At 42.8% G+C, this 18298-nt stretch overlaps 1 protein-coding gene and 3 non-coding genes across 4 annotated transcripts in view; all 4 read left to right on the forward strand.

Annotated features, from left to right (window-relative positions):
- LOC122790034 (P2R1A-PPP2R2A-interacting phosphatase regulator 1-like) overlaps positions 1–18298 on the forward strand; it is an 849731-nt gene that overhangs the window by 628800 nt on the left and 202633 nt on the right. The gene's annotated exons all lie outside the window — the stretch shown is intronic.
- On the forward strand, positions 16010–16144 carry LOC122790197. Its single transcript, XR_006362957.1, has one exon. It is a non-coding gene; the product is annotated as a small nucleolar RNA U109 (small nucleolar RNA).
- Positions 16387–16527, forward strand: LOC122790195. Its single transcript, XR_006362955.1, has one exon. It is a non-coding gene; the product is annotated as a small nucleolar RNA U109 (small nucleolar RNA).
- LOC122790200 lies at positions 16760–16900 on the forward strand. Its single transcript, XR_006362960.1, has one exon. It is a non-coding gene; the product is annotated as a small nucleolar RNA U109 (small nucleolar RNA).

Genomic DNA, 18298 nt, shown 5'->3' on the forward strand with positions numbered 1-18298 from the left:
GTATATTAAAAAATGTAAGCCGTGGGTATATCTGTTTTTATGTGATTATATCACTGGTGCCATAGACATACATGTTTATTAAGGTAATCAAACCGTGTTAAGTTCACATTCACAAACATTCTACTTTATATATATATTGTTATTTGTCATATGATCAAAGCAACATTGCATAAATTGTTTAATTCCCTCCCTGTCTTAAACCCCATTCCTCCTCCAAAACATGTTTCTGCATATCAACAAACACAGTCAAACAAAGGATATAAAACTAGTTAATAAGATTGTTGAGTGAGTGTCTAAGTAACAATCTGATGCCTAAGGATCTTTTTAGATATTTTATAGTAAAGAATCGTCGAGTACCAGTGTTTAATCATCTCCCAAACATCCATAAGGATTCATTTTGTCCCTCATTTAGACCGATAGTTGCTGGAGGTGGGTGGCTCACTGAGCCATTATCTGTATACTTAGATAAGCAATTGAGACCTATTTTAATAGGTTGTAGTTCTGTTTTAAGGGACAGTAAACAGTTCCTACAGGATCTTTATGAATGTATGGATCGGAATCCCTTATTAACTAGATGTTATCTAGTTACACTTGATGTAGCATCCTTATTTACTTTTATTCCAAATTTTGAAGGAATACAAATGGTGAAACAAGTATTGATATGCAAAAGTAAATATGATGTTAGACACACATACTTCCTCTGTCTACTTCTGGAAGTGGTTCTGGAGTACAGTGCTTTTACCTTTGATGGTAGCTGTTATATACAGACCTCTGGCGTAGCTATGGGCACTTCTTGTGCCAATAGCTACACCATTGTGGTCATCGTTGCATGGGAGGAAGAGTTCATATATGGTTCAAATAGGTATAATATTTATAGGTTTTTAGCGTTGTTTTGTAGATGATTTATTTTTATTATGGACAGGAAGTGAGGAGCAACTTTGGACTTTTGTGAGTGAATTAAATGATAGCACCAAATTTTTGAGATTTAGTTGTAAGTATTCCACCCAGATGATTGGTTTTCTGGATGTAACAGTTATAAAGGGAGATTGTGGTAGTTATCATACTAAGCTACATAGAAAGGAGTGCTCTTGTCTTACATATTTGCATCGTACAAGCATGCCTCCCAATATGTATTTGGTAATGTACTTAGAGGTCAAACTTTGAGAACTAGCCGGCTTCATAGTAAGACAGAAGATTTTAATGCGGGACTTAACCAAGTTAGTACTGACTTTCTGTCTAGAGGTTATCGTGAATGTAAAGTAGGTGAAGCACAGGATTTAGTAAGAAAGGCTGGGAACACTACTGGGCGACCTCATTTTTCATCCTCTAGACCAACACATAAACGTAGTGATAATTCAGAATGGAATTTATTTTTTGGTCTGACCTATTCTAGTGATGTACGTGAGATAAGGAGTATTGTAAATAAACACTGGCTTGTGCTACATACACATCAAGATATAGCTAGGTTGGTGGGAACTAAACCCAGGTTTGAATTTAGGAATAAAAAGTCTTTACATCATAAACTTTGTTACCCAAGAAATACAGATGATATAAACAACTAGGAGGTAATGAGAGGTACACACAAATGTAATACATGTTCTTTTTGCATGCATGTTGACGAATCCTCTGCTTTTAAACATCCTCAAGGCAACCAAGAGTTCACTCTGTTACCAAGAGCTGATTGTAACACTAGAAACTTAATCTATTTGGTTCGATGCATACTTTGTCATTCATTTTATGTAGGCAAAAGTAATAGGCGCCTACGAGAGGCTACGTGATCATTTATACTGTGCACGTAAAGGGATGATTTGTAGTGCAGTAGTGAAACATATGAATGAGCAAGGGGAAGGACGTGTTTAAATTTTTAGTGCTAGATGTTATACCTGAAGATGTTATGAGGGGCAACATTGTTAATGTTATGCAGCAAGTGGAATTAAGATGGATTTTAGGTAACCCAATCAGGGCTTGGGTTTAAATGATCATGTTTCTGTGCAACCTGCTTTGAAAGCACGATCACTTAAGAAATTAGTTTTTATGTATATGCATCAATGTACATGTTTTTACTTTTATTAGTATTAATGATTTTTATGCATATGCATTTAGAGATATATATTGTGAAGTGTGTATTACTGTTGTTAGTTGGAATGTTATTATTTGATCAGTCATAATGTTTTATGTTGCTTAGCAACTAAGAATGCAGCTGTAATGATTGTTTTTTACTGATTAGGAAGGTGGTTGAATGTATTATTTAAACTGGAGTGCTTTTTTTTTTTGTGTAGAATTGTGGTCTGAAGAAGCAAATAGATTTTGCTAAACCGCTCATCATTGTTCGTATTTTTAACTGTGGCGTTATAATTAAATGTTTTTAGTTTTTTAAGAAGAATTGCCATGGTCTGCTTAGTACGTTTCTTCTTTTTGGTTTGTGCATGTTTCTGCGTATATTGTTCCCACAGTTTCCAATTTCTCTATGTGATGTACTCTTACGCTTTTGACATGTCCTGTTTTTTTATCTCTCTTACACTATTCAGCACTTCAAGTATATTTGGTTTAGATTTTGATTTCCGTTTTCTAGTGATTGCTGTTTTAACAGCCAGCAGAATTGAATTTAATAAGGCCTTACTATGTTTAGGCAGTTCAGATCTGTATCCCAGCTCAACATTTCATTTCTTTAGTTAACACTATTTTGCTCACCCAGTATTCCTGACCGAGTACTCTGCAGGAAATTGTTAAATTCTGCCAACTCATTACACTCTTGAGACCATATCCTGCCATGTACCTCTTTCTTCCCCATTACACCTCCAACATTTGCCATCTACCCAAGGGAAAAAAAATGTTGAAGTCAACTTGAGGTGTGAAAGTATCTGTGCAAACACTTCCAGGCAAAAATCCTAAATGTTCTAGATTTTGTTGCATATTTGAGAGCCATAAATATATCTTCCCATTGTTTCTTTCTGAATTGCATATCTAGTCTCTGTTCCCAATCTTTTCCGACTGCTTTCTGATTTATTCCTATAGTTATTGTGCAACATTTTATGTGCCCTGCTGCTCATTTAACAGCAGCTTCTAGATTCAGTTGAAAACTCAACCAGTACGGGTCTTTCTTTTAGGATTGTGCTGTCCCTTTCTGTTTTCTATACTCTTATCAATTCCCTGATATGGAAGGCAATCACTAGCCTGCATTCCAACTGTCTTCTTGACCTTTTCCCATTCTGTTACCTTTCCCTCTCTAATTATTTGTTCCCAATACATTTATTCCTTTTCCAACTTCCTCCAGTAAATTCCAGCCCCCTCTTAGCCAGTCTCTGTACCCTTAATTGCAGTCATCCCTATTGGCAGACTCTCCTTTCTGCATTGCCATGTTGGCTTAGTTCTTAGTATACTTTCTACTTTATAAATATAATGTTCTGTATGGCTGCTGTTGTTCTCCTGAAGGATCTATGTCCAAAAGCCTATATATCCTTTTTTCTGACTTGCCCCCACTTCTTCATCATTCCGTTCTACTTTGAATTGTAGCTTTCTGTTTGTGCTGTGTAGCTCTAAAATTGTCCACTTAAATCATGTAATCCTGAAAATCCTTGCTGTATTGGGAGGATCAGTTCATCCCACTTGACTGTTGCTCTCTTTCCGTTCCAAATAAAATCCTTCAACTCTTTATTAATTAATTACTGTCCACTACTTCTCCTCTAATTGATAAAAATATACCTGACCCCGTGTATAAAATGAATGGGACTAAAAACATTTTACAAAACAAATTTTTGCTGCTTGTATCTTACTATCCATCTCCATAGGCAAAAGCTTCCCAGTTTCTCAGTTTTTGGATTGTCGTTTGGTTAGTCTCTTCCCACATATCCTTAGCTGCCATAACAGAATCATTTTTAATCCGTACTTCTAAATACTTCATTTTGTCATGTCCCTCTATTTTATAATACTTTAACCTTTGTCAGCCCCTCTAAATAATTATTACTTTTTAACCAGGCCTCTTTTTCTTTTATTTCTACCCTAGTTTTAAACTCCAGTTTAATTTTATCCCACTCACTAGCTTTAACTTCTGAAGTACTTTCTATCTTCCTTAATAACCCCAGACAATTTCCACGACCTGTTCCTTAAACTCCTCTCTTTTTAACAGGTAGGTGGGGAAGAGGCAATGCTTTATCTTTACTTTTTTACCCTGCATTTTTATCTTAGTAATTATTGGCATGTGATCTGAAATAGCTATTGGATTTGTGTCAGTGCTCTCAATTAAATGCACTTGTTATTATGAAATATAATTTCTGTCCAGTCTAGCCCAGTTACATACCTTAGTGAATAATATGTAAATTCTCTGAGTTCCTGCTACCGAATTCACATTTTTCATGCCAAGTATTTTCATAAATATCTTGAGAAAGCTGTCATCTTTTGTTTATATTTTCCCTTCTCAACCTCCAAATACATCTTTATTGTTGCAAATCAAATTCTAGTCCCTGCCTATAATAATATCCCTTTGTAAAAGCTGATTATTTCTCCAAACATTTTTTAAGCTCCATAATAGCAGCTTTAGGTTCATAGGTAGGTACTAGGCTATTGGCCCTAGGGCCTATATAAGCCTAGCCAAAAAGGTACCCTGGTTTTCACCACCCAAGAAAATTATTTTCCTGTGCCCCAAATGAATTTCCTATCTCCCATCCAATCATCAAGATTTTTCTTGAAGAGTGCTAATGAGGAGCTGTTTGATATAGATAGGTAGTTTGTTCCAGAGTATGGGAAGTTTCTGGGACAGGAATCTATCCCTCCAGCATGTTCTGTTTATTGTGGTGACAAGGTTTAGGTCCCTAGAGTGTGTAGCTCGGAGGGATTAGGATTTCTTTAAGTGGAGCATGTCCAACAGCTCTGGGTTTGACATAGCTTTGTATGTTAGGCAGAGTGTGCCTCTGAGTAGGCGATATGCGATGGAGTAAAGCTTGAGTTTTTTGAGACGGTCTGCGTAGGGCATCGGTTTGAGGCCAGTAATCCTCTTTGTGAGGTATTTCTGTGGCCTTTCCAGTTGTTGTAGATGTCTTGTGAGGTACATACCGAAAGGGGCGTTGTACTCTATAATGGGTCTAATGAGTGATGAGTAGAGGGGAACAATGACCTCTTTTTTTCCTGGATGAGAAACCTTTTGTGATGAGGTGTGCCACATAGAAGGATTTCCTGACTACTGTGGCGATGTGATTATCAAAGGAGAGACTACTGGCCACCTGTGTCCCAATGTCTCTTATCACACTTTCGGTGTTAAGTAGACTACCGCCTATGTGGTAGTTCATGGGTACAGAGTTTTTACCAAAAGGGATGACAATGCACTTTTTGGCATTGAACTTGAGGCCATGGCTTTGACACCAGGCATCTGTCTCAGTGAGGCCCTTTTGTAGGATGTCCACATCGTTAGGAGATTTGATTATGGCTCCTAGTTTGCAGTCATCTGCGAACTTTGTTAGCCAAATACCTTCTGTGCTAGCCTGTACTTCAGAGAAGTAGATACAGGAGAGGACTTAGGACTGAACCCTGTGGTACTCCACTTGTCACTGGTCTGAAGTTGGATTTGGAGTCTGCTACTTTCCCAGTATGGGTTCAGTCAGTGAGCCAGTTGGAAACCCATCTTGTGACATAGGGATTTATACCTAGTTTAGTGAGTCTGTCTATAATTCCAGAATGGGGGATGGTGTCGAAAGCCTTGGCAAGATCTAGATAGGCTGTGTGTACCACCTTACCCTCATCTACGGCTTTGGTGACCGCTTCAAAGAAGTCTATCAGGTTTAAGAGACATGATCTGCCTTTTACAAACCCGAACTGGGTAGGGTCCAGAGTTTGGAGATTACTAATGTCATTGTTTATAAGTTCCATGATGATACGCTCCATAGCCTTGCAGACCAGGCTCGCCAGGCTAATGGGGAAGTAGTTTCCGGGGTCCGTGGTGACTCCCCCTTTGTGGAGTGGGATAACCGTTGCTGTGTGCCATTCAGTGGGCAAAAAGCCTGAGGTGAGGCTATGATTGAACATGGTACTTAGGTGGGGTGCCAGTTCGTTCTGTAGTTCGTGTCGAACGCTGCCTGGGATGTTGTCAGGTCCCATGGATGCTGTGTTCTTGGCTTTGGAGAGTGTGTTTTTTACCTGTGCAGCCATGATTACAGGTACTTTGCATTCTTCTGGTATAGAGATGGGCCCTTTAGGGCATGAGAAAGGGGTAAAGTTAGCACTGAAACCTATCTCCCTTTCGGAGTCTGACATGCCATTGGCTCCATCCACTGCTACACAAACCACTGACATTGGCTTGTCAGTCGGGTCTACGACTGCTCTGTGGGCCTTGGCTTCCAAGGAGCGTGTTCCACCCAGAGATTCTGCAACCAGGCCTCGACCTACACCAGCTCCAGTGCATTTACTTCATTCTCAGGAGATGGGCATCAGGGCGTCGGAAGCCCTTAAGCCTAAGGCCTTAGCTTACCCCTAAGAAAGCTTCTGTCTCTCAGCCTTCAGTCAAGCCCTCCAGCTCCATTTCTCAGGGGTCACAGCAGGATTTAGTCAGGTTAGCAGAGGACCTGCTCTCCATTGTCGGATCAAGGCAAGATCCAGGGATTACTTCTCCTAGAAAAAAAAAAAAGAGATGATCCTCAAGTACTTTCCCTGGATCCCATTCCTTCTGAGGAAGACTCTGAAATTGTGGACTCTGAGTCTGAAGAGGGCCCCTCCTTTCAGAACTTAGATTCTGAGGAAGTCCTTCCTTCAGCCTGAGGATTACACATGTTCTTCATGTTTCACTGTTGCAGTCATCACACTTGGGTTATCTGCCTGCAGGTAGCTCTCAGTCGACCCGAATACCAGAGTCTTGGGATTTCTGCGTTGGATGCTGTCGCCTCTTCCATGACATCAGGGGTATAAAACATGTAGCCGACCCCATTGCATCAGCTTTTCTTGCCGCACGGGAAAGAAGCAGAAGCAGTTCGCAAGTGTGGGCCGTCCGCTACCTGAAATTTTCGTTGTTCGAGTTTCAGACCTAAAGTCTTCTAAAGCTAAGTACCCCATTGGGGATCCTTTTTTCTTGCTCTAACTGATGTCAGAAAAAGTTAACAATTGTCTTGCCTGTGGAAAGCAAATACCTCACAGAGATTTTCACTCTTACTGCGTCACCTGTTTGAGCCAGGACAAATTCACCTGCACATCAATCAAAAAAAAATGTTAGCTGTACAGAATGCTTTGACAGCTTTCAAATACCTTATCCTTCCAGGACAACTCTTGATAAATACAAACAACACTACAGTTATGTGGTACATAAACAAGCAGGGGGGAACTCATTCCTACCCACTCTGCAAGTTAGCCATGGCCCTGTGGAACACAGCCTTGAGAACCAAGTGCACCTACAAGCTCAATTCCTGCCAGGCAAACAAAATTCGCTGGCAGACGACTTAAACAGAAATCTACGGGACCCACACAAGTGGAAACTGGAACCCAACTCATTCAAACTTCTAATCAACAGGTGAGGACCACCAGAGCTGGGCCTCTTTGCCTCCCCCCAAAACCATCAATTGAGCAAATTTTGCACAAGAAATCCCCACAGCCAAGCATGACGAGTGGATGCCCTATCCTTTTCATGCGAAAACCTCTCAATTTATGCCTTTCCCCCTCTGCCCCTCCTGTCAAAAGTACTACTCAAGGTCAAGCAGGACAGACCAAGGAAAATCCTTATTGCACCAGACTGGCCACGCCAGCACTGATACCCACTCCTACACATTCTGACAACAGTGCCACCCTGGCACCTACATCAGACCCCCTCCCTACTGTCCCAGCAGAGGGGACAGATTTTGCATCCTCAGCTGCAAACTATGAACCTTGCAGCCTGGTTTACTCCCTAAACACACCACCAGCAACCCTCAACAAACAGGTGCTGGACGTCACCCTTGAGGCCAGAAGGCCTAGTACTAGGAAATCCTATTCAGAAAAATTGAAAGGATACTGTTCCTGGAGGCAGTCTCTAGGAAAGGACACTGACATGCCCTCCTTACCTCTAATTCTAGATTACCTAGCAGAGCTGCTCCACAAAGGCCCTTCCTTCTCATCAATTAGGATTCAGGCCTCGGCCTTCTCAGCTCATTACAATACGGAGCCACCTCTCTTTTCTCACCCTCTGATCCAACAGCTCCTGAGAGGAGCTAACTATTTAAGACCCCCGAGGAGAGCTCCCACCCCTGCCTGCGACCTTAACTTTGCACTAGAGAAGCTCACGCTTCCCCCTTTTGAACATGTTTCTAAGCAGTGTTAAAATTCCTCTCTTGGAAAACAGCTTTACTTCTAGCCATCACTTCAGCAAGATGAGTGTCTGAGCTGCAGGCACTAATGGCTGTGGAACCCTTCCTTATTTTCCAGACTGACAGGGTCTCCATCAGGAATAACCCATCATTTATGCCCAGGTTGGTATCCAGTGGGGCTTTAAACCAATCCATCCATTTACCAACCTTTTTCCCTAATCCTCAGAATAAAGGGGAGAGGATCCCGCACTCCTTGGACGTGCACAGACAGCTCAAGTTTTACCCTGACAGGACTAAGCCTTTCAGAAAATCAGACCAGCTGCTAGCCACCTTTGCTACAGGGGCAGAGGGCAAGGCCATTTCAAAACAATCCATTTCCAAATGAATAGCACTCTGCATCCATTTCTGCTACTAACACCATGGAAAACCTACCCCACAGGGGATCAGAACTCATTCCATTATGGCTACCTCAACTTCTACAGCATTTCTCAGGAGAGTCCCTACCAGGGACATCCTGGAAGCTGCAACCAGGAGTTCTGTACACACCTTTGCCAAGCATTACCACTTACCGGACTTTTCTAAATCCAGAGCTGGATTTGACTCAGCAGTCTTACAAGGCCTGCTAACCAACCCTAATTCTTCTTGACTGACTCCACCCTTACTCAGCTTTGGGAATCAACCGAAGTTTGATGACTGCAACAGTGAAACACGAAGAACATAGTACAGTTGTGTATACTTACCATAGATGTAGATGTTCGAGTGTATTCACTGTTGCAGTCCTGGTTACCTTCCCTTCAGCCCCCTGACTTTTCTAGACTTTCTACCTATCCTCTTTTTGGCCATATCTTATGGCCATGGTATTTACTTTTTACTGCAGGTGTTCCACACCATGTAGTTGCTTCCTATTTTGGGGGCTCCTGACACCTGGGGCAAGAAAAACTGATGTAATGGTGTCGGCTGCATGTTTTATATCCCTGATGTCATGGAAGAGGCAACAGCATCGGACGCAGAAATCCCAAAACTCTGGTATTCGGGCCGACTGAGGGCTACCTGCAGGCAGATAACCGAAGTGTGATGACTGCAACAGTGAATACACTCGAACATCTACATGTATGTTAAGTGTACACAACTGTACTTTTTGGAGGGACCCTCCATGCCATGAGGCAACATTTACAGTGGGAACCTCAGGATTACCCACAGACAAAAAAAGAGGGCTAGGGAATTCCTGGACTTACCTGACCATAAGCCACTGGGTATTTCCCTCCATTCTGGAAGTGGTGGAAGATGTCTTCCAGGAATCTTCCTTTAAACCTGACTCCCTCCCACCTGCCCCACATAAGCCAGACAGGTATACAGGGTCCAGGATTCCTAAAAGTATTTTTACAGAAACCCTGTTTTTGACCCTGATGATGTCCTCCTATTCTGCTGTTGCAGTGTTCTTTACTTTAGGGAGATTGGCTGCCAAGCGACCTGACGACAGCCAGTATACAAAAGTCTTTAGTGACTAAGGTGCGTGCTACATCCCACATAGGCTGCTATCGGACGTAGGCCATAAAAGCGACCTACGCGCACACTATCCTCAGAACTTCTTTGCTGCCAATCAGAATGCATCTTCCGTACATACTGTCTGATCACCGAAGAAATTTCGGCTTCCGCATCTCAGATAAGTGCCCCGTTGTGGAATCCTTTTCTAGCTTTTGATTGTGTATGAAGTTTAATGTCATCCAAGGAGGACAAATGCCAATGTGGACGTCAGACTCCACATAAGGACAACCGCCAACAGTGCCTTTTCTGTCTTGGGCTTTCCCACGACCATAAGGCCTGCCCTGTTTGCCAATCCTTCATCCCCAAAATGTTAAGGAGTAGGCTTAATTCCCTTTCCATCTGCTTAGAAAATCAGCAGTTGAAACTTCTCGGTAAAAGGATGGTAGGATCCCTCGGGCTCAGAGGCCAAGTCGTTAGCTTAGCGGAAGGCCAAGAAACCCAAGCCGGAAGCCTTGGCTGCACCTCCAGTAGCAGACATATCTCCCGAGATTGTCACTAGTCCGGAGATTCGATCAGGGCCATCATCCAAACCACAGGCTGAACCCATGACGGTGGTCACAGTGGAACAGGATAGCAACACTTCCTTAAAGGCACTGGAGGTGTCTGTACCAGAGGTCTAAGGGGAACCCAGACTCATTATCTCTGAAGGTCCTAGGGGGATTCCGACCATCCTAGTTAGGGAGGAAGTGAATTTGGACATAATTGAATGTAGGCCTACATCCAGTCCACCATCACTTCATAAAATTGGGTATTCCTAGTAAAAAGAAATAAAAGACTAAACATGGCTCCCCTCCTTCTGATCCTTAAAAGGATTGGCAAGCCTTTTCTGAAAGTATTCTTAATGCCCTCATGTCTGTCAGACCCCCTCCAGGGGTTACAGTACCTACCTCCCCCTGGACTGCTCCTTCTCAGAAGATGGTAAGAGAAAAATCTTCAGAAGAGGAACATTCTTTTGATGATGGGTCACTGGCATATTCAACCCGGATCCCCACCCCACCAGATTATGCTTCCCCAGAGGAAGTTTCTAATGGGACAGATTCTCCAGCAAGAGATTTCCTTTAGTGACACCTTGACCAGGATGTAGGAGCATTTCAAGTGAAAAAACACTGAAATGACAGATATTCAGAAATGCTGCAAGTGGACACCCCTAGTCCCTCAGCTATTTCCCCTGGCCTTCCTGTTCTCTTAAATGTTTTTGCATCTTCTAGCAAGACTCCAGATTCACAACCTACTCCAGGACCAAAGAGGGCAGGGTCCTTGACGGGTTTGGCAATAAGGTTTATACATCTGCCACCCTTGCCTTGCGGGCCCTAAATTGTCAATTTCATATGGTTAAGTACCAACAGACTGTAATAGAGCAGCTTAAACAAAAGGTTTCAGCCATTGAAGACAGAAACCTCACAAAAGAATTGACTGACCTCTGTCATTCCAGTGCTCAAGTAACTAAACATTCCCTCCATTGTGGCTATGATGGCATGAAAGCATCTTGTAGAACATATACTACGGGATCTGTTATTAGGAGGCATGCTTTGCTCAGAGAACAAACTCTTCCACATGTCAAGTCTGGCCTGTTGGATGCCACCTTTGACAAGGAGGTTCTGTTCAGGTCCAAGGTAGAAGAAGTCCTTAGAAAGATGTAGGATAAACCTAAGTCAATGCAGATAGTAAAAGATTTCCTCCAGGTACAACCACCCAGGTTCGGCAGAAATTTTCCAACCAAACACTGGTCTTTTCCCACCCAGCCTAGGAGTAGGCAGAGGAAACCTGAAAGGGATAGGCCATTCAGACAGAGGCAACAGTCACAAAGGGCCAGACAATGGACCTCAGAGGCATCTAGGCAAGGGAGTTCTAGACCCCAAGCCCACATCCAGAGAGCAACAATGACCCCTCCCTTACCCCCCCAAAGCTAGGAGGAAGGCTGTCTCTTTTCAGGCATATCCTGGACACACGTCACATCAGACAGATGGGCTCTAGACATTATTGCAAATGGCTACAGGCTGACTTTCAAAGAGCATTTAAAATACTCAGGTTTTCCAGATGTCCCCCAAAAATAAAAAAACAGAGGCCTTGGCTGAAGTCCGGATACTGTGTTCGCAGGGAACAGTAGAACCAGTTCCCACTGCCCAGCAGGGAAAAGGATTCTATTCTAGGCTCTTCCTGGTCCCCAGAAAGGAAGGTTGTTGGCGCCCCATTTTGGATCTGTCCAACTGCAATCAATTCCTATTGTTGCCAAAGTTCAAAATGTTAATCCTCCAAAAACTGCTGCCTGTGATATCCTTCCATGCTCTCATGGTCTCTCTAGACCTAAAAGATGCATATCTGCACATCCCTATTCAGGAGTCCCACAGAAGATTTCTTCGCTTCAGGGTAGGATCCAGTCGCTATTAATTTCTTGCACTGCCCTTTAGCTTATTACAAGAGAGTTCACAATATACCTAACACCAGCAATAGCCTTCTGCAGGACCAAGGGGATACAGGTATATCCTTACCTGGACAACTGCCTCATACAGGCCACAGATTAGACCAAGCTCCTCAAGGACCTCAAATTCACCCAGGACTTCCTTTCCTCACTAGGGTTCACAGTGAACCTATAGAAATCCCACACTACACCAACAAAAAAATTTGTCTTCTGGGGGACACTTCTGGATTCCTGTCTCCAAACGGCTTTCCTCCCTCCAGAAAAGTCTCCTTCCTGATAAATTTCTTACACAGGATCCAGTTGAGAGATTGTCTTTCAGCAAGGGAATTTCTTCAAGCCCTGGAGTACATGTCCTCATTTATCCTCCGGGTTCCCCTTGCCAGACTACACCTGAGGAAGTTCCAGTGGTATCTGAAGAATGTCAGGTGCCAGAGCTCACAGTCCCTAGAGTTCAAGATCCCCCTGATGATCTGCCTCAAAATAGAGTTTGCATGGTGGGCACAAGCTTGCTCCCAGGATCAGGGCCTCCCCTTCAAAATCTCCCCTCAGACTCGTACTCTAACCACAGATGCCTTGAAGACAGCATGAGGGGGGGTCACTTTCAAAACCTGCAAATCCGAGAGAAATGGGATTCCATATCTAAGGACAGACATAGCAACTAGAAGGAACTCATTGCAGTATTAAAGGGTCTGTTAGCCTTCAAGGATAAATGGACCCCAGGTGTCCTATTAATCAAGCCTGGCAATACCACAGTTGTGTAGTACATTAACAGACAGGGAGGGACGCATTCTTACCCCCATGTGCTGTCTAGCAATGCAAGTCTGGGAAACAGCTCACTCTATGGCCTTGCGCCTGATAGCACAATACCTTCTAGGAGTTCAGAATGCTGTGGCAGACCATCTCAGCAGAAACTTGATGGACCCTCATTAGTGGCATCTGCACCCAAAAATCTTCCAGTCTGCAACCCAGATGTCGGGAATGCCACAAGTGGACCACTTTGCATCCAAAGAGAACGCACACCTGCAAAAATTCTGTATCATTAACAAACAGAAGACAGCTTGGAAAACAAATGCCTTCTCCATCGCTTGGACAGAGCTTTTCATTTGTGCATCCCCCCATACCCCTTCTTCCTCGGGTTCTGCTCAAGATAATAGAAGAGGGTCCAAGAGCAATTATTATACCTCAGGACAGGCCCAGACAGCATTGGTACTCCCTCCTCCTCAAACTCGCCAACCAGAGCCCATGGCTACTCCCCTCAGAGAATAGATCTCCTCACCCAGAATGAGGGAAACATTGTACACCCCAATCTGCAGACCTTCAACCTTGCAGCATGGATTATCCCACAGCAAACCACAATGGGGTTAGCCTAAGTAAACAGTTGCCAGATATCCTCAAAAAATCTAGAAGGCCTAGCACCAGAAAATCCTTCTCAGCTAAGTGGAAAAGTTTCTCTATTTGGTGCAAAGATCACCACCTAGATCCCAAATCAGCACATGTTTCCAGCATCCTGGAATACCTGACTGGTCTGCTGAATCAGGGACTATCTCATTCTTCCATTAAAATCCATGCATCTGCCGTCTCTGAATATATGCCCTTTCACCCTCCTCTTTTCTCCCATCCACTATTAAAGCAATTTCTTAGGGAAGTAATCCCCATTAGACCACCCAGAAGGAAGCCTTCTCCTCTTTGGGACCTTAATTTTGTGCTAGAGAAACTGACCCTGCCCTCCTTTTGAGTCAGCAGCTTTTGCAGACCTAAAGTTCCTGACATGGAAAACAGTTCTTCTGGCTATCACCTCAGCCAGGATGGTTTCTGGGTTGCAGGCCCTCATGGCAATGGAACATTTCCTTATCTTCCACAGGGATAGGTTCTCTCTCAGAACCAATCCGTCCTTTATGCCTAAAGTGATCACTGACACCTCTTGGAATCAGGCCATCCATCTCCCTACCTTCTTCCTCAATCCACAAAACAAAAGGAAGAGAATTCTGCATTCCATGGATGTGCACAGACAGCTACGTTCTGTCTGGACAAGACAAAAGCATTGAGAAAGCCTAATCAACTTTTCATTACCTTTGCCTCTGGAAAAGAAGGCAAGCTGCCTCTAAGCAAACTATTTCCAAATGGATTGCCCATTGCATTTGCTTTTGTTATAGCTCCCATTGTAAAGTACCACCAGTAGGGATAAAATCTCATTCCACCAGGGAAACTGCTGCATCCACTGCCTTTCTAACGGGTGTCCCCATCAAGGGCATCTTGGAAGCTGCCACCTAGTCTTCAGTGCATACCTTCACCAAGCACTACCACCTGGCATCCTTCTCCAGGTCTAGAGCAGGCTTTGCACTGCTGTCCTGCAGGCCATTCTCTCTTCCCCTTAAACACCGTCCTCCCTCCTTTCAGCTTTGGAAATCTTCCCAGTAGTCTGAACTGCAACAATGAAACAAGAAGAACGTAGTACAGTTGTGTACACTTGCCATAAATGTAGACGTTCAAGTGTATTCACTGTTGCAGTCTTCTTTCCCTCCCACCTACCCCCTCAGCCTGCTATGTAGGTTGATTCTTTTTGCTACTCAGCCAAGGGACTCCTTTGCTACCTTCCTATGACAAGTTCTCCTTTGGATGCCTTCTATCTGCTTAGGGCTCCTCCTAGTTAAAGGCAAGGAAACACTGGTATGACACAAGCGACTACCCTTATACCCCAACGTACTGACATTGGTCAGGGTGCCTGCCAGCCTGGGAGCTGGAAAGAAATTTCTCTGTTAGTCGGGGCCTGCCGAGAGCTTCCACAGTGGAAAATCCCAATAATTAAGACTGCAACAGTGGATACATTCGAACATCTACATTTATGGTAAGTGTACGCATCTGTACTTTTTAGCACTGCTTTTTCCTCTGTATAAAATGTTGAATTCTGTGCTTTAAAAATGCCTGGGTTGGTCTTTTAGGTGTATTTTATGTCAATAATCTTTTTACCATGTTTAATTTCAAAAGACAAAAATGCATGATGCAGGTTTGCAAGTGGGTGTTCCTTGCTAAACACAGTCAACATAGAAACACTGAAATTCCTGACCAGTATGTAAAAGTAATAACTGCTGATTCTGAACACACACGTTTCACCTGTCCCATCTTGTTTTCAGAATGTTCTTTTTTATTATTTTTTCCCCTCAAAAATGTTTTTTTGAAAGTGCACTTGATTCAATTTTGTCAGTAAGAAAAGCTGAAATTCACATTTTAGCAGCATACTACATGTCATATTCACTAACCAACTCAGGTGATAGTGGGCCATTGTCCCTTTGTGTGGGGTTACGCTTTCTGGACTGACTGGTAATTACGACTTTAATGAGCTGTTAACTACCATTAGACAAAGTGTAACAGAAAAGGGGGTGGGGGGTAAACATGAAAGCTAGGCTCAAGACAGATAGGAAAAAATGAGGCATTTGTAGATCTGCTCTAATGAACTAGAATACATTTTGAGTTAGTTGTACATGGCAAAAGGAATCAATTTTCAATTTGTTGCCTCTGGAAGATTCTGTGCTTTGGTAAGTTCTTTTTGTTTGGAATAGTTGTCTGTTTTGTTCAGTGTTTTTCCCCAAGTAGACCCACATATGTACCATATTTGGACTGTTTCTGATCTGCTTTGGAGCATAGTAACTTAATCTTTCGCTATTATAACACTAATATAGTGTGTGGACTGTGGTGATTTTGTTGAGTGAATGAATTTCTAAACAGACACACCCAAACCTACAAAGTGCACTGCATGCTATGGCCAGTCCTCTGGTCTGTGGCTCCCTTCTTTGTGAATGAAGCCTCCATTCTTTTTCTTTACCCGTAGTGAGAGTAGAAATGTTTAACATGCAAGAGAAAGTGTGGAGCTATCAGGGCTGTCCGTCTTAAAGCACAGGCTGAGCAGTAGTATAAAACTCCAACATTAGCAGCATCCTGTGGGTAGGCATTTCAACTTTGGAACCCACTGTATTTCCCACATGCTTCGTGGCAGTATAACTACACATGCACGGCTGTGCCTTCATTGTATATGATTTTATTTTCTATGTTATCGTTTTACAGCTTGAGTCATTGTTATTTTGTTAAATCGGCTACAAACTGTGCCTTTCTTCATAGTAAACATTCATAGTGGCACTGCATGTTGTGGCCAGTCCACTGGTCTGTGACTTCTTTCATTTAAATTAAGCCTCCATTCTGTTCCTTTACCCATAGGGCGAGTGGATGTCTTTAACATGCAAGAGGAAATGTGGAGCTATCAGGGCTGCCCGTCTTAAAGCACAGACTGAGCAGTAGTATAAAACTCCAACATTAGCAGCATCTTGTGGGTAGGCATTGGGAGCCCACTGTATTTCCCACATGCTTCGTGGCAGTATAGCCACATATGCACGGCTGTGCCTTCATCATGTATGATTTTACTTTCTGTTATCGTTTTCCAGCTTGAGTCATTGTCACCTTGTTAATTGAGCTACAAACTGTGCCTTTCTTCATAGTAAACATTCATAGTAGCACTGCATGTTGTGGCCGGCCACTGGTCTGTGACTTCTTTCATTTAAATGAAGCCTCCATTCTGTTCCTTTACCCGTAGAGCGAGTGGATGTCTTTAACATGCAAGAGGAAGTGTGGAGCTATCAGGGCTGCCTGTCATATAGCACAGACTGTGCTGTAGTATAAAACTCCAACATGAAACCTCAGAAGTTCTGTGTATCCATGTCAGGATTAGCAGCATCATGAGGTCTTGTGGAACACTGTTGGCTGTCGTTTACTTTGAGGAGCCCAATGCATTTTCCACATGCTTTTTAGCTGTATAACTACATTTATTTATTTCATTTGTTTATTTATTTGCTTTTGTTGGCCAAGTCTGACTGGACAGAAAAAGCCCACTATTTGCACAGGGACTCTGGGAGAAAAACTCTATACACATAGATAACAAACATTTACAATTGTACAAACTTTGATAATACCTTGAAGGATAATGCAACGTTTATACAGCATCTGATGAAATGTAATAAGGGTATGGTGTTCAGTTGTACATTAGGGTTGTAAGACACACAGTTCTTTATCGTGACTTCACATAAAATATTTTGTGTGTTTTGGCTATATAGTCAGTTGTACAGGTCTAAGTAATTCTGTGGTAGTTAGTGAAGGTTTAATAATCCGATAAGTCTAAGACTGTGAAGGTTAGCTTGTTAGAGGTAGATAGTGGTATTGTGTTAGTGAGGTATTTTAAAGAAAGAAAAAAGTGAGCAAGGCTGGGGAGGAGATTAAAGCCAAAACAAACGAAAAGAAAATAGAAGAGAATGAGAAGTTGGGGGAAGGGAGTTGCGGAGGAGGAAGGGAATATAGTCTGAAAGATTATGGGAGTCAAGGCTATAGGAAGTCAGGGAAGGAAAGAAGAAGATTTAGGAGAGGCAGAGATTGTGGGGGTGTTAAGAGGCAAAGCTGTTGTCAGGAAGGCTAAGCATGAGAGTTGTTAGAGGTTTTAAGAGTTATTGGTCTATTAGGTGACCTAGGTCAGGTGCATGAGCATAACCATGCATTACCCAGGTGTTTCCTTAAGTTTGGTTTGAGATTATGTAGTTTGCTAGTTAGATGGGTTGATTACTTGTTCCATAGTTTTGATATGTAAGCTGACTAGAGGTAGTCTCCTGCAGAGATGTTGGATGATGAGCAGCAGTGATCTGATGGTGGATTATAGGGTATGTTTTTGTAGGGTGTTTCACAGTAAGGGGCATTTGTCTGAGTTATGAGAATATGAGCAGTGGTCATTTGGTGTAAGTTAAGTGTTGTGGTGGTTCTGTCCAGTGCCGTTGCTTCAAGGCTAAGCAGTAAGTGGCTTCTGTAGAGGAGGCTTGCGGCAGATTTTCCTGCTTTATTGTAACAAGTTTCAAGCTTGTTCATAGGTGAATACTACGCTAACTGCCCTGAAGGGCCATTTAAGCCTAGCCAAACACCCAAGGTCAGAACCAAACCTTGTACCTTCTATCTGTGAGTTAAAAAACTTAACCATTATGTCAAACCCACTCTCCCAGTATAATAAGTTTGCAAGTTAGGAAATATTGGTGAGGCATAAAGGAGTTTGGAT

The sequence above is a fragment of the Protopterus annectens genome, chromosome 15.part0 (assembly GCF_019279795.1).
Source record: "Protopterus annectens isolate FY-2018-M chromosome 15.part0, PAN1.0, whole genome shotgun sequence".
Classification (NCBI taxonomy): Eukaryota; Metazoa; Chordata; order Ceratodontiformes; family Protopteridae; genus Protopterus; species Protopterus annectens.